At 37.9% G+C, this 14,944-nt stretch overlaps 1 pseudogene; it reads left to right on the plus strand.

Moving 5' to 3' along the window:
- The first annotated feature begins 299 nt into the window (after positions 1-299).
- On the plus strand, positions 300-783 carry LOC143668400 (small ribosomal subunit protein uS8 pseudogene; annotated as a pseudogene).
- The last annotated feature ends 14,161 nt before the right edge of the window (positions 784-14,944 follow it).

Consider the following 14,944-nt stretch of genomic DNA (forward strand, 5'->3'; position numbering starts at 1 on the left):
CCACCCTCTCATTTGATAATTATCTCCCAATCTTGAGGGATATCGGTGATGACTCTTCTAACTTCTTTAAAGCTGAAAAGGGGTATTTCATTAAAGGGCAGAGGGATGAAACTGATTGTAGTCTTGGAATATTTAGTCCAATTTCCCTAAATTTCATTGCTTATCTGACATTGAAACAATCCGGAGATTTTAAGTTTCTGAAAAAGAAACTTAAGTATTTTAATAAATTCCAGGGTGTTTTTCAGGGTTTTTAGGAATATAGTTGGTTGAGGGTTGCAACACTGTGGCAGTTTGCTCTTTCTGCCATCTCTCTGTGCCACCATAATGGTGCGCATGAACGTCCTGGCGGATGCTCTCAAGAGCATCAACAATGCCGAGAAGAGAGGCAAACGCCAGGTTCTTATCAGGCCGTGCTCCAAAGTCATCATCCGCTTCCTAACTGTGATGATGAAGCATGGCTATATTGGCGAATTTGAAATTATCGATGATCACAGAGCTGGAAAAATTGTTGTGAACCTCACAGGCAGGTTAAACAAGTGTGGAGTAATTAGTCCCAGATTTGATGTACAACTTAAAGATCTAGAAAAATGGCAGAATAATCTACTCCCATCCCATCAGTTTGGTTTCATTATACTGACAACCTCAGCTGGCATCATGGACCATGAAGAAGCAAGAAGAAAACACACAGGAGGAAAAATCCTGGGATTCTTTTTCTAGAAATATAATTCATACATGAAATAAAATGCCTTTATGGAAAAAAAAAAAAAACACTGTGGCAGTTTGCAATATCTGGCTGAAACTTGCATAGGAGCAACTTCCAGAATGATCTCTTGACTCAATTTGAAATCTCTTGGCCATTGAAACTCTATCTCTTTTCCTCTTTTTGGTTCACTAATCCCATAATGCCAGGGCCAGGTTCATCCCTGGGAGTCATGTTCCATGATGATAAGGACAGTTAAGTTCCATGAAGCCAGGGCCAGTCTTGTCCCATGTTGCCAGGGCCAGGCTTATATCCCTGGAAATCATGTCCACATAGGGGGCAGGTTAGAGAATGGCTTAGAGAGAGACCACATTTTAGTAACAAAAGAGGTTCTTTGGGGATGCCTCTTAGGCGTTAATTATAAGTACACTTGGCTTCACCATTTTAGAAATATTTTACAAGGTTAAGCCTTATGATTAAGGCCTTGGCTTATTAAATTGGAGCCCCTGTTGCTTAAGAAAATATCAGAAATTCCCCAGGTTGGGAAGTTTAATAGTTCACTTTTGCTCTAGTCTCTCAAGGGACATTGCTAATACTTCCTTATTTTCTGCCTAAAATAATCTGAAATGTATTGAGGTACAACATTAACTTGAGCAGAATATTAAGTTTGTATTCCTTATTCTAGGTTCCATAACAAATAGAGCTGAATTAGGTTGTTTAAATAAACAGACAGGTTAAATTAAATAGTGCGCCACAGAAAATTTAAAATTTTGGACAAAATAAACAGTTTTTTCTTTTGGTCTTACACAAAAGTTAAAGTTATAAAATATAGACAGTATTATTTTTTTTTGCCTTGCATTTTGATTTACTTTAGTTTTAACCAGATCAGTGTCAATTACATCTCTAATCAGAGTCAGTTTTAGTTTGCTAAGGCTGCTGGAATACAATACACTTGAGATGGATTGGCTTTTATAAAGGGAATTTATTTAGCTACAAATTTGCAGTTACTTGGAGGAAAGGCAACTAGCTTTCATCTGGGTTTCTCTGTCACATGGGAAGACAATGTCTGCTGGCCCACTCTCCTGGCTTCTTGGTTCAAATGGCCTTCTTGCGGGTGTTTCTTCTCTGTATCTCCAAATGTCTGGGTCTGTGTCAGCTCTGAGCACTGACCTGAGGTGTGCTGAGCTGTGCTTAGCTGTACTGTGCTCTTTCTCTTTCTTCTGATTCTCCTTTTAAGCTTCCAACTAATTAAAATTAAATGTCACTCATTTTGGAAGACATTCCCCTTAGCCAATTGCAGATGTAATTGGCCATAGATGAAATTTACATGCTTATGATTTAAGTCCACCACAAAAGAACAAGGCACCATCATCTGTCAAGTTGACACCTGAATCTAATTACTATAGAGTCGTTTTTTTTTTTAAAGTCTGAGTTATTGCATGGATTAATGCTGACTTTAGAGCTTGAGAACTAGCTCTGAATCACAGGTATTACACAGATACTTGACGTTCCAGGGAACTGCCAGGTTACAAATAGCAAAGCATCTCAGAATTTAAAGATAATAGTTGTAATCTAAGCTCTAATTTTTATAAGCATTTTTAAATGAAGGTACTTTCAGAAACAAAAACATTAGACAGTTTCATATTGACAAACCATAGCAGAGGTTTTGTTCTGTTTCACCTTTGCATATTTACCAGTTATGTTAATTTACAGATAAAATTTACTTTATATATTTGTCCTGCCTCTCCTTTAAAGTCTCTTCCTGTTGCAAATGAAGCTTTGACTTATAGCTGACCACATATACTTTTAGAGAAGTATTAGAACAAAGCAGTGCAACCAGCAAGTAAATCTGGCTGTAGCCTTTTAATAAGAATAAGTAAAACCATGACAAACAACATCGTGCCATTGTTTAACGTACTGATTAGCACTGGGATAAAACATGGACAATGAGAGCAACACTGTCAAGTCTTTAGAAATTTTATACAATCTCCAGCTGTGAGTAACATTTTACTCATACAAATTTAGTTAACAACAGAACTGAAGATCCTTTTAACCACTATAATACCTGTAATACTTCTCAAACACCTTCTCTGCAATGTGTCAACTATTTTAGCATGTTACTTTTATAAAGTGAAAGAACAGATTTTTGTAAATTTTTCCCTTAACAATTAGAACATTTGTCCTCTGAAATAAAGGATGATAAGGCTAACATAAACATTAACAAGGATATTATTCTGATGTAAAATCTTTGTTTTCTAGAGGTTATTAGGATGATTAAGAATAACTTTACATTAAGAGCAGACTAACAATTCATATTATTTTAAAGGGAGAAAACTAAACTTTAGTTTTGTTTGAATACCTGGTTTGACACAAAAGCTTTTATTTTTTTGAAATATATGACAAATAGGCTTATTAAATTTTTGGTCAGCATTGACTATAACAGAATTCACCTTTATAAACCTATAACTCTCTATACCCATTCAGGGCTTGTAGTCAGCATATAAATAAAATTCACTTTTGTGAATTTTGATACTAACTAATAAAGGGAGAAGGAATAAATTTATGCTTGGGTTTGGAACACAGTACACTGCGTGTACATAATTTATAGTCAGAACACACAAATGATTGCTTTACAATATGCTTAAACTGTCTCAGTCCTATCTAGCACTACCTTCGAAGGTCAGAAAGCCCCAAGGTTAAAATATAATCAGCTTTTCAAAACTTAAGGGATTTATATCCAGAAAAACACTCAAAATTTTCTTTACATTATTCTCAAGTGCTAAATAATACCAGGAACATGTTGGTTTACAAAATTAAATCATGACTTTTAAAAAACTATTTGAGAGCCCTATTTATACAAGTGCTACTTTCTTATTTAAAGGTTTTGCAGTGTCATCTCTTTATGAGGTCTTCTTGGGTAATTTTTTATTTACCTGCTTTTAAAAGTCTTCCAGTGTTTTTATTCCTTTATTACTACTGTCTTATACTATGCCCTAGTATATGTATATTCCAACTAGAATATAAACTCTTTGAAGCTAACAGTTAGGTCTTCCTTATTCATGACAGCACACACTAATAAAAATATCAGCATTGACATTACATTCTTATGTAATGACTGACATTAGCAAAGCCACTACAAATTCAGATTCTTCCACATACTGAGGTAACAGATGGCAAAGTAACCAAAAGTCAGGTTCTTTGAAATCCAGATAATTACTGTTATAAAAAATTTCATTTATATTTATTACTAAACTGATTTCTTAAATAGAATATATTTGAAAGATTGGTATATTCTTATTTTATTATATTTTATAAATGTCATCATTACTGGGTATATTGCTCAGTTCATGTAACATAGCATATCTAGGTAGGCTATTTTCAAGAGGAATTTTGAGAATGTACTTATAATACTAACTTATTTTATCAGTAAACTTATATAAATTTAGGGAGAACATACCCAAGCAGAATAAAATTTCATTTGTTCAATTCAAAAAATTACCATAAGATTCTTTTTATTGGAAGTTAAAAAAATTCTTTTGTTTTCATGATATCTTAAAATCACAAACAATTTTAGAAGTGCATTGACTATCAAGTTCTGGAAAATGTACTGCAATTATTTAATTTGTCCTAAGCCTAAATCTGGGAAAACTTTTCTGTAGCCCTTAAAGATCTTTCGTTTTATTTGCTGAGATCTGATCATTAGATTTATTCATGTATTTCTTTCCCAAGGCTATTTATATTTTAATAATTATCTAATTGCTATGGTAACCATTGCAAAGGTATTATTGGAAACAATTTTAACAAATATGGGTGTCAGGTATCAGAAAATAAAACGACATTCAAAATGGATTATTTAGTATCTCTCCTTCAGCAGCTCTTTTAACAGGACCTGATGTGACAGCACAAATGTGCAGACACCCCACCCACCAGAGGCCAAGCCAGATAATCATGAGCATGAAGTCATGATCTGCACCAGCCTAATATCTCCCAGTGACGCCTGCAGCCACATGTCACCCCCACCCCTCTTGGTGTGGTTTTTCCTTTAAAACAAACCACAAGCTGCCAGAGAGTTGGAGCCATTTTTCCTTTCCTTTTGCTAGCGGGTTTTTCTGGCTCCCACTTGCCTACTCTCCCCTTGCTTTCATTCTGTTTGTTTCTTTCTCTCTAGCAATAAACTATTAAGCTTTAACTCACTGTCTCATGTGCAATTCTTTAATGAATCCGTGCCTAACAATGGCCTAATCTGTAACATTTTTTATTCTTATGATTTTTAATCTCCAGGCCCAGTATAAAAAAAAAGAATTCTATACCCCACTCCCCCCATCTTTCTGCACCTAGCTCTTCTCCATCTTTCTTCATTGCTGTTTTAGGTGGTCAGGCCCTGGAATTAGGGAAAGGTTGCACATAAAGAAGGAAGCCTGGCTTGTTGAACTTGGATGTTAAAGTTTTAAATCCAAAACTTTGGAATTTTGAGAGTTCCTTCACCCCTCTTTTAACGTTCCAATATTAAAATTTTTTCACTAAAAGCTGTGACCAGAACAATTGGAAAAGGTTTTTTTTGCCTTTCCCAAAGGCAATCCGCTCATAGCCTTTTATGGTTTCACGGAAATTCCAGGGCAGTTTCTTTCTTAATGTCCAGGTACAAAATTGAGGCTTTTGAATCTTGTTGCTCAGGAAGTTTTTCGTTTTGACTTTTTTCCTTCAGAAGTACTAATTTATATACATTTATGTAAAGACACCAATTCATTTATTGACTTTTTATTGTGAAATGTAACATATACAAAAAAATAATAAATTTCAAGCACATTTTAATAAGTAGTTACAGAACAGATTTCAGAACCAAGTGTGGGTTACAGTTCCACAATTTCAGGTTTTCCCTTCTAGCTGCTCTAAGCCACTGGAGACTGAAAGAAATATCAATATAATGATTCAGTAGACATACTCATTTATTAAGTCCTATCTTCTCTGTTATAACTTCTCATTCTACTTTGAGCTTTCTCCCAATCTTTAGAAGTGCTTGGGAGAAATTCTGAAATATGCCCATTCTAACTTTTTCGTATTGGAAAGGGCTGTTGATAATATGGGATAAGGGATGAAACTGTTCTTGGAGAGGCTGGCCATCTGGGTTTCAGGGCTTATCTGGCCTAGGAACCCATCAGGATGTTGTAGGTTTCTGGAAAGTAATCATAGTGCATGGAACTTCTGTAGAATCTCAGCTAGAGTCCTAGGTGTGCTTTAGGGTTGGCTGGAATGGTTTTGGTTGGGGTTTGGCATACCATGATAAATAGAAACATTTAGCTAAAGTTTGCCTAAGAGTAGCCTCCAGAATAGCCTCTTGACTCTATTTCAACTCACTCAGCCATGGATACCTTATTTGTTAAAATTCTTCTCCCCCTTTTGCTCAGGAAGGCATTATTTATCCCACTGCTCCAGGCCCAGGCTCATCTCTGGGCATCAAATCCCACGTTGTCAGGGAGACTTTCACGCTTGATGTCATGACTCACGTAGAGGGGAGGGCAATGATTTTACTTGCAGAGTTGGGCTTAGAGAGAGAGCAACAAAAGAGGTCCTGTAGAAGTAACTCTTAGGCATAGCTATAGGTAGGCTTAGCTTCTCTGCCAATAAATAAGCTTCACAAGAGCAAACCTCATGATCAAGGGTTTTTGACTTGGGAATCCCTAACATTTGTGTCAGTATCTGTGGTTTCCTCAGTGGTAAAATTTAATAGTTTATATTTTTTCTTCTGTCACTCAAGAGACTTTGCCAATCCTTTTTTTTTCTTATTTTTTAATTTTTTTTTAAATACCAAAAAAACACCAAACAAACAATCCTAACTTTTGATCATTCCATTCTCCATATGTAATCAGTAATTCACAATATCATCACATAGTTGCATATTCACCATCATGATCATTTCTTGGAACATTTGCATCTATTCAGAGAAAGAAATGAAAAGAAAACAGAAAAAAGTTCATACATACCATACCCCCCACCCCTCCCTCTCACTGATCACCAGCATTTCAATCTAAATTTATTTTAACATTTGTTCCCCCTATTATTCATCTTTATTCCATACGTTTTACTCGTCTGTTGACAAGGTAGATAAAATTGCCAATCCTTTTTAATTGTCTGCTCAACATACTCTGGGAAATATCCAGGCACTACATGAAGCTATACAAAATTACAATCCCTCATTCCCATTCTGAGCTCCACGTGTATGGATTGTTTAAATGATCTATTCAGACAAGTTGAGTTAGATTATGTGCTACAGACAATTTAGGTTTTGGACAAAATAAACCTCTGTTCCTTTGGTCTCATTGGGTAGGTGGAGTTCTAAAATACAGACAATGTCCTCCTTAGCCCTGTATGCTGATGTATCTTTTTTTTTTCACAATCACACAGTCACATTGTGAAAGCTATATCACTATTCAATCATCATCAAGAAACATGGCTACTGAAACACAGCTCTACATTTTCAGGTAGTTCCCTCCAGCCTCTCCATTACCTCTTGAATAACAAGGTGATATCTACTTAATGTGTAAGAATAACCTCCAGGATAACCTCTGGACTCTGTTTGGAATCTCTCAGCCATTGACACTTTGTCTCATTTCACTCTTCCCCCTTTTGGTTGAGAAGGTTTTCTCAATCCCCTGATGCTGAGTCTCAGCTCATTCTAGGGTTTTTCCCAATCCCTTGATGCTGAGTCTCAGCTCATTCTAGGATTTCTGTCCCATGTTGCCAGGAAGGTCCACACCCCTGGGAGTCATGTCCCATATAGACAGGAGGAGGGTGGTGAGTTTGCTTTTTATGTTGGTTGGAGAGAGAGGCCACTTCTGAGCAACAAAAGAGGTTCTCTTGGGGTGACTCTTAGGCCTAATTTTAAGTAGGTCTGACCTATCCTTTGTGGGGCTAAGTTTCATATAAACAAACCCAAGACTGGGGGCTCAGCCTATAGCTTTGGTTGTCCACACTACTTGTGAGAATATCAAGAATTCAACTTGGGGGAGTTGAATTTTCCCCCATTCTCACCATTCCCCAAAGGGGACTTTGCAAATACTTCCCCACTCACTGATCAAATCACTCTGGGATTCATTGGGGCATCACTCTGCACAAACCAACAAAATCTCATGGCATACCCAAGGTTCCATGTACTTATGGTGTTCAACCAAGCTATTACTGATTTATCTTAATCCTGACCTGATCAACTTCATTCTTATCTCTAATAAAAGCCTGATCTCTTTTTCAGTTTCTTTAACAGTTGTTGTATGTGGCAATGCTGACTTTCAGACCTTCAGAATTCCTACTGTGAGTCTTAGGTGTCACACAGGTACCCAAAGCTCCAGGGAAATTCTAGGTTATGCATATATAGCACAGCCTCTCAAAATCTAGAAATAACAATTACAGCTCCAATTGAAATGTGACTGCCATAACAGCTTACAATCCAGGCCCCAATTTTCTTACAAGTATTTTCTAAAAGAGACCATACAATATTTGTTCTTTTATTTCTGGCTTATTTTGCATCACATAATATCCCCTAGGGTCATTCACCTCATTGCATGCCTCATGACTTTGTTCCTATATTCAATTATATGTATACACCACATTTCACTATTCTGCTTCTCAGTCAGTGTATCCTTCAGCTACCTCCATTCATTGGGTATCATGTATAATGTCTTAAGTCAACAATTCATGTCTCACATTATCCTCACTTATTGTATAATCATCAATACTCTCAATTTGAGACAATTTTCTTTGCTCCCAAGGGAAAAATAACCTATAAATGCACGCTCAGTAAATAGAGAATCCATACCTCCCTGTGCCAGTTTAAAAGGATTTATGTACCCTAGAAAAGCCATGTTTTAATCCTAATCAATCTTGTGGGAGCAATGATTTCTTCTAGTCCCTATTCAGCACTATAGGTTGGAAAGCTTGATCAGGTTATCTCCATGGGGGTGTGATTCAATCAATTTTGGGTATTAAGCTTGATTAGGTGGAGATGTGACTCCACCCATTCTACATGGACGTTGATTAATTTACTGGAGTCCTATAAAACAGACATTTTAGAGAAAGTTCCTTCTGAGAATGAGGAGAGAACCACAGAACCACAACAGAAGGATAAGAGAAGCATACAGTCCACCAGCCAGTGACCTTTGGAGATGAAGAAGGAAAATGCATCCCTGGATGCTTCATGAAGCAGGAGGCCTAGAGAAGAAACAGTAGACATTGCCATGATTGCCATGTGCCTTTCCAATTTGAGAGAGAAGTGCTGTATGTCATCAGCCTTCTGGAACGCAGGTATCTTTCCCTGGATGCTTAGATAGGACTTTTCTATAGACTTGTTTTAATTGGGACATTTTCTCAACCTTAGAATTGTAAACTAGCAGCTTATTTAATTACCCTTTTTAAAAGCCATCCTATTTTGGGTATATTGCATTCCAACAGCTAGCAAACTAAACACTCCCCTTAACTCTTGTCCCTCCCCTCATAATTTATTTACCCCCGGTATTGCTGTGATACTGTTGATTAAACATAGACCATAGCATGCAATAGTAGTTTTCCTGCTACACCCCAATATTATTTACTATTTGTAGAAGATTCATACTTTTAAGTAGTTCATGTTATTACTTATTTATATTTCTAGTGTTAATTTTTGGGATACATGGTTCCTAACAATCCCTTTCAATCATGCTCACCATATAATATGGTAATATTACTTACAGACCCAGTAGTGAACCAACTTCACTGCTATCCATTCCCTTACTTTTATGTTCAACCTCATTAGCTAACGGTCCACCCGTCTCTAGCTTCCATGAATCTCTAAATTTCCTATATTCTATATTCCAAACCCCTGAGTTTACCTTTACCAAGATCATAAAGCAAAATCATACTGTATCTATCTTTTGTGTCTGGCTTGTTTCACTCAGCATTATGTTCTCAAAGGTCATCCATGTTGTCATATGCTTCAGAACCTCATTTCATCTTATTGCTGCATAATATTCCATCATATGTGTATATCACATTTTGTTTATCCATTCATCAGTTGATGGGCACTTGGATTGTTTCATTTTTTGGCAATTGTGAATAATGCTGGTATGAACACCAGTGTGCAAACTTCTGTTTGGCTTTAAGCTCTTCTGGATATATACCTATTATGGTATTGCTGCATCATAGGGCAACATGATATTTAGTTTTCTAAGAACCACCAAATTGTCTTCCATAGCAGATATACATTCCCACCAGCAGTACTAAGTATTCCAATTGCTCCATATCCTCTCCAACATCTGTACTTTCCTGTTTATTTAATACCAGCCATTCTTACAGGTGTGAGATTTTATCTCATTGTAGTCTTGATCTCCATTTCCCTTATATCTAATGAAAATGACCATCTTTTCATGCCTTTTTTTTTTTTTTTTTTTACATGGGCAGGCACCAAGAATCAAACCTGGGTCTCTGACATGGCAGGTGAGAACTCAGCCTGCTGATCCACTGTGGCCTGCCCTTTTCATGTGATTTTTAGGCATGTGTATTTGTTCTTCAGAAAAATGTTCATAGTTTTAGCCCATTTTATAATTCAGTCATTTGTTCTTTGGTTTGTTCTTTTTGTTGTTGAGCAGGGAATGTCTTTTCACCTATTTAGAGCTTCTTTGATTTCTCTTAGGAATGTTCTGTAGTACATAACAGGTCCTTTACATCTGTTCTAGTTTACTAGCTGCTGCCAGAAACTGAATGGCTTTTAAAAAGAGGAATTTAATAAGTTGCTAGTTTACAGTTCTAAGGCCGAGAAAATATCTCAATTAAACAAGTCTATAGGAATGTCCAATCACAGGCATCCAGGGAAAGATACCTTGATTCAAGAAGGCTGATGAAGTTTAGTGTTTCTCTGTCAAGTGAGAAGGCACATGGCAAACACAGTCAGGGCTTCTCTCTCAGCTGGAAGAGCACATGGCAAACACGGCATCATCTGCTAGCTTTCCTTCCTGGCTTCTGGCTTCATGAAGCAACCTGGGAGGCATTTTCCGTCTTCATCTCCAAAGGTCGCTGGCTCATGGACTCTCTGCTTCGTAGTGCTGCCACATTCTCTGCTCTCTCCAAATCTCCTTCATTCTCCAAAACGTTCCCTCTTTTATGGGACTTCAGAAACTTATCAAGACCCACCCAAATGGGTGGAGACATGTCATCACCTAATCCAGTTTAACAACCACTCTTGATTGGGTTACATCTCCAGGAAGATGATCTAATTGCAGATTAAAACATACAGTATTGAATAGAGATTATTCTATCTTTATGAAATGGGATTTAGATTAAAACATGGCTTTTCTAGGGGACATACATCCTTTCAAACCAGCACAACAATCCTAATGAAGTTCATTCCTGGATACTTAATTTTTTAGTTGCTATTTTAAAAAATACTTTTGTTAAGAAATCTTCACACACATGTTGTCCATATGCATGATACACAATCAATTGCTCACAATATCATCATGTAGTTATGTGTTCTTCACTTTGATTATTTTTAGAACATTTGCATCACTCCAGAAAAGGAAATAAAAAGAAAAATAAAAAAACTCATGCATCTCATACCCCTTACACCTCCCTCTCATTGACTATTATTTCAATCTCATTGGCTAGTATTTCTCCCTCCCTATTTTTGTTTATGGTTTATCCGTATATACATATTTTTTTTTTACTAATCTGTCCATACCCTGGATAAAAGGAGGATCAAATGCAAGGTTTTCACAATCACACAGTCGCATTGTAAAAGTTATATTGTTATACAATCATCTTCAAGAATTAAAGCTACTGGAACACAGCTCAACATGTTTAGGTACTTCCCTCCAGCCACTCCAATGCACCATAAACTAGAAAGAGATATTCATATAATGCAGAAGAATAACCTCCAGATTAACCTCTTGACTCTGTTTGAAATCTCTCAGCCACTGACACTTTATTTTGTCTCATTTCTCTTTCCCCTTTGGTCAAGCCCATGATGCTAGTTCCTGGCTCATCCCAGGAATCTTGCCCCACATTGCCAGGGAGATTTACACCCCAGAGGAGAGGGCAGTGACTTCACCTGCAGAATTGGGTTAGAGAGAGAGACCACACCTGAGCAATGAAAGAGGTTTTCTGGGGGTGATTCTTAGGCATAATGATAACTAGGCTTAGCTTCTCCTTTGCAGGAATAAGTTTCATAGAAGCAAACCCCAAGATCAAGGTCTCAGCCTATTGAATTTGTTGTCTCTACTGCTTGCATGAATATCAGGAATTCACCAGATGGGGAAGTTGAATCTTTACCCCTTCCTCCCCAGTCCTCCAAGGGGGCTTTGCAAATACTTTTTTATTCTCTGCCCAAATTACTCTGGATTATATTGTGGCAACACATAACCTGTAAAATCCAATAGGATCTCCCACCTTAGTCAAGATTCCATGTGATTGTGGTATTCAGATAAACTCATCATACAAATTAAATTAGATAATGCACTACGCAAAATACAAATTTTGCACCAGATAGGACAAGCCACAGTGGCTCAGCAGGCAGAGTTCTTGCCTGCCATGCCGGAAACCTGGGTTCAATTCCCAGTGCGTGCCCATGTTAAAAAAAAAAATTATACACACACATACACACACACACACACACACACACACACACATTTTGCACCACATAAACATCCCTTCCTTTGGTCTCACATGGAAGTTGAACTTTTAAAATATGGTCCATATCATCCTTTACCCTGTATTCTTATTTACCTTAGTACTTGTCATGGTTAGGGACACGTGTGAACTTGGCCAAGTTGTGGTACCTGTTTATCTGATTGGGCAAGTACTGGCCTGTCTGTTGCAATGAGGACATTTCATAGGATTAGGTCATGATCACGTCAGCTGCATCCACAGCTGATTCCATTTGTAATCAGCCGAAGGGGAGTGTCTTCTACAATTAGTGATGCTAAATCTAGTCACATAAAGCCTTTTAAGGAGGACGCAGAGGAGACAGGCCCCATTTCCTGCTTCAGCTGGTGAGCCTCTCCTGTGGAGTTCATCCAGACCCTCCATTGGAGTCACTGGCTTCACAGCTTGCCCTGTGGATTTTGGTCTCTGTGTTCCTGTGGTCACATGAGACACTTTTATAAATTTTATATTTGCAAGTGTTCCCTATTGATTCTGTTTCTCTAGAGAACCCTAACTAATACATTTTGGTACCGGGAGTGATTCTTAAGAAACAGAATCTTAAAAATAGGTTTTTATGAATAGTTTTCTACTCTGACTGGACTCAGAACACTAAGGACTCTGATTCCCATAATTAGAATGACACTCCCAATCCATGGAGTGAGTTGGCAAAGGAAATAGTCAAAATAGCGTCATTCGATTCTCCTAATGCTTCGCTTGTACGAAGCCAGACTCTGGGGGATAATGTGTGTGACACCTTTACAGAATTTTGTAGAAATAAGAGTTATAGAGATGTTGGTTGGTTATTGTTAGATACACTGGCTACATTAAGGGGTGAAAGGGATGGGCTTAAGGCTTCAAATGAGAAACTTAAGTGCCATCTGACAGATGTAGAAGTTTCTATGAGTCTCCTGAAGGAAAATCTTATTTCCTGTAGCTGCAGACTTGAGATCTCTGAAAATCAGACTCAGAATCTTATTGTTAGAGTAGCAACTTTATAACATAAACTGAAATCTAGTTCTTGCATGGTATCTGCCGTTAATGTGAGGGCATTGATTGGAAAGGAACAGGACCCTGAAAAATGGGATGGTGACATATGGATTCATAATGATGTTGGGGGCAAGGTTGAAACCCTAGGCCATGCTGAGTCTTCTCTAGATAACCCTGTAGTAGTCTTCCCTGAGGTCATAGCCACCCCACCTCCAGCTGGCCTTGAGAAATTGGCCACCCAACCTCCTTACGAAGGGATTAGCCCTACAGTGATTAATCCTGTTTCACCAGATGAAACTGCAAATGAAGGCCCTGAAGCAAATGGCTTGGAAGATATTTCTAATTCTTTTCATGACCCACCCCCACCACCCCTCGTTTCTTCCAGACCTATAACTAGACTAAAGTCCCAACAGGCTCCTAAAGGTGAGGTACAAAGTATCACACATGAGGAGGTACGTTATACTCCAAAAGAATTGTGTGAGTTTTCCAATTTATATAGACAGAAATCAGAGGAATATGTGTGGCAATGGATTTTAAGAGTGTGGGATAATGGTGGGAGGAATATAAGGCTGATTCAGGCTGAATTTATTGATATAGGCCCACTAAGCAGAGATTCTGCATTCAATGTTATAGCTCAAGCAGTTAGAAAAGGTGTTAACAGCTTGTTTGGGTGGTTGGTTGAAACATGGATCAAAAGGTGGCCAACATTACCTGAGGTTGAAATGCCAGAACTGCCCTGGTATAATGTAGATGAGGGGATCCAGAGGCTTAGAGAGATTGGAATGTTAGAGTGGATTTATCATTCAAAGCCTGCTCTTACACCCCAGGAATGTCCAGAGGATGCACCTTTTACCAGAACAGTGAGAAATAAATTTGTGAGACTAGCACAATCATCCCTAAAGAGCTCTGTGGTTGCACTTCTCTGTAGGTCAGATATTACTGTAGGAACTGCTGTCACTGAGCTGGAATCCTTAAACACAATGGGATGACAGGATCCTAGTTGGCAGAAGCCAGGTGGCAGCACTTAATCACCAAAGACAGGGTAGACGCAGCTATTATAATAGGCAACAAACTCAAAGGAGGCATCAAAATTATATAACATGCAGAGATTTGTGGCATTGGCTAGTAAATCATGGGGTGCCTAGAAATACAATAGAAGGGCAGTCTACTAAATTCTTGTTGGAGCTGTATAAACAAAAGAGTTCTAGGTCAAATGAACAGAATTCTAACCTGAATTACAAAAACACAGAGTCATGGTCCCTTAATCAGTTTCCAGACTTGAAACAGTTTACAGACCCAGAGCCCCTTGATTGAAGGGGAAGCCAGGTCCCTTTGGGGGAGAAACCTGTTACACTGCCACAAATTAATACTGTTAATCTTCCTCCAGGTCTTCCCCAAGGAGACCGACAGCCTTTTACCAGGGTAACTGTGTATTGCGGAAACAGAAATGATCAGATATTTCAGGGATTATTAGATACTGGTTTAGAAGTGACATTAATTCCAGGGGACCCAACACGTCACTCTGGACCACCGGTCAGAGTGGGGGCTTATGGAGGCCAGGTGATCAATGGAGTTTTAGCTCTGGTTCATCTC

This window comes from Tamandua tetradactyla, chromosome 24 (assembly GCF_023851605.1).
Source record: "Tamandua tetradactyla isolate mTamTet1 chromosome 24, mTamTet1.pri, whole genome shotgun sequence".
Taxonomy (NCBI): Eukaryota; Metazoa; Chordata; class Mammalia; order Pilosa; family Myrmecophagidae; genus Tamandua; species Tamandua tetradactyla.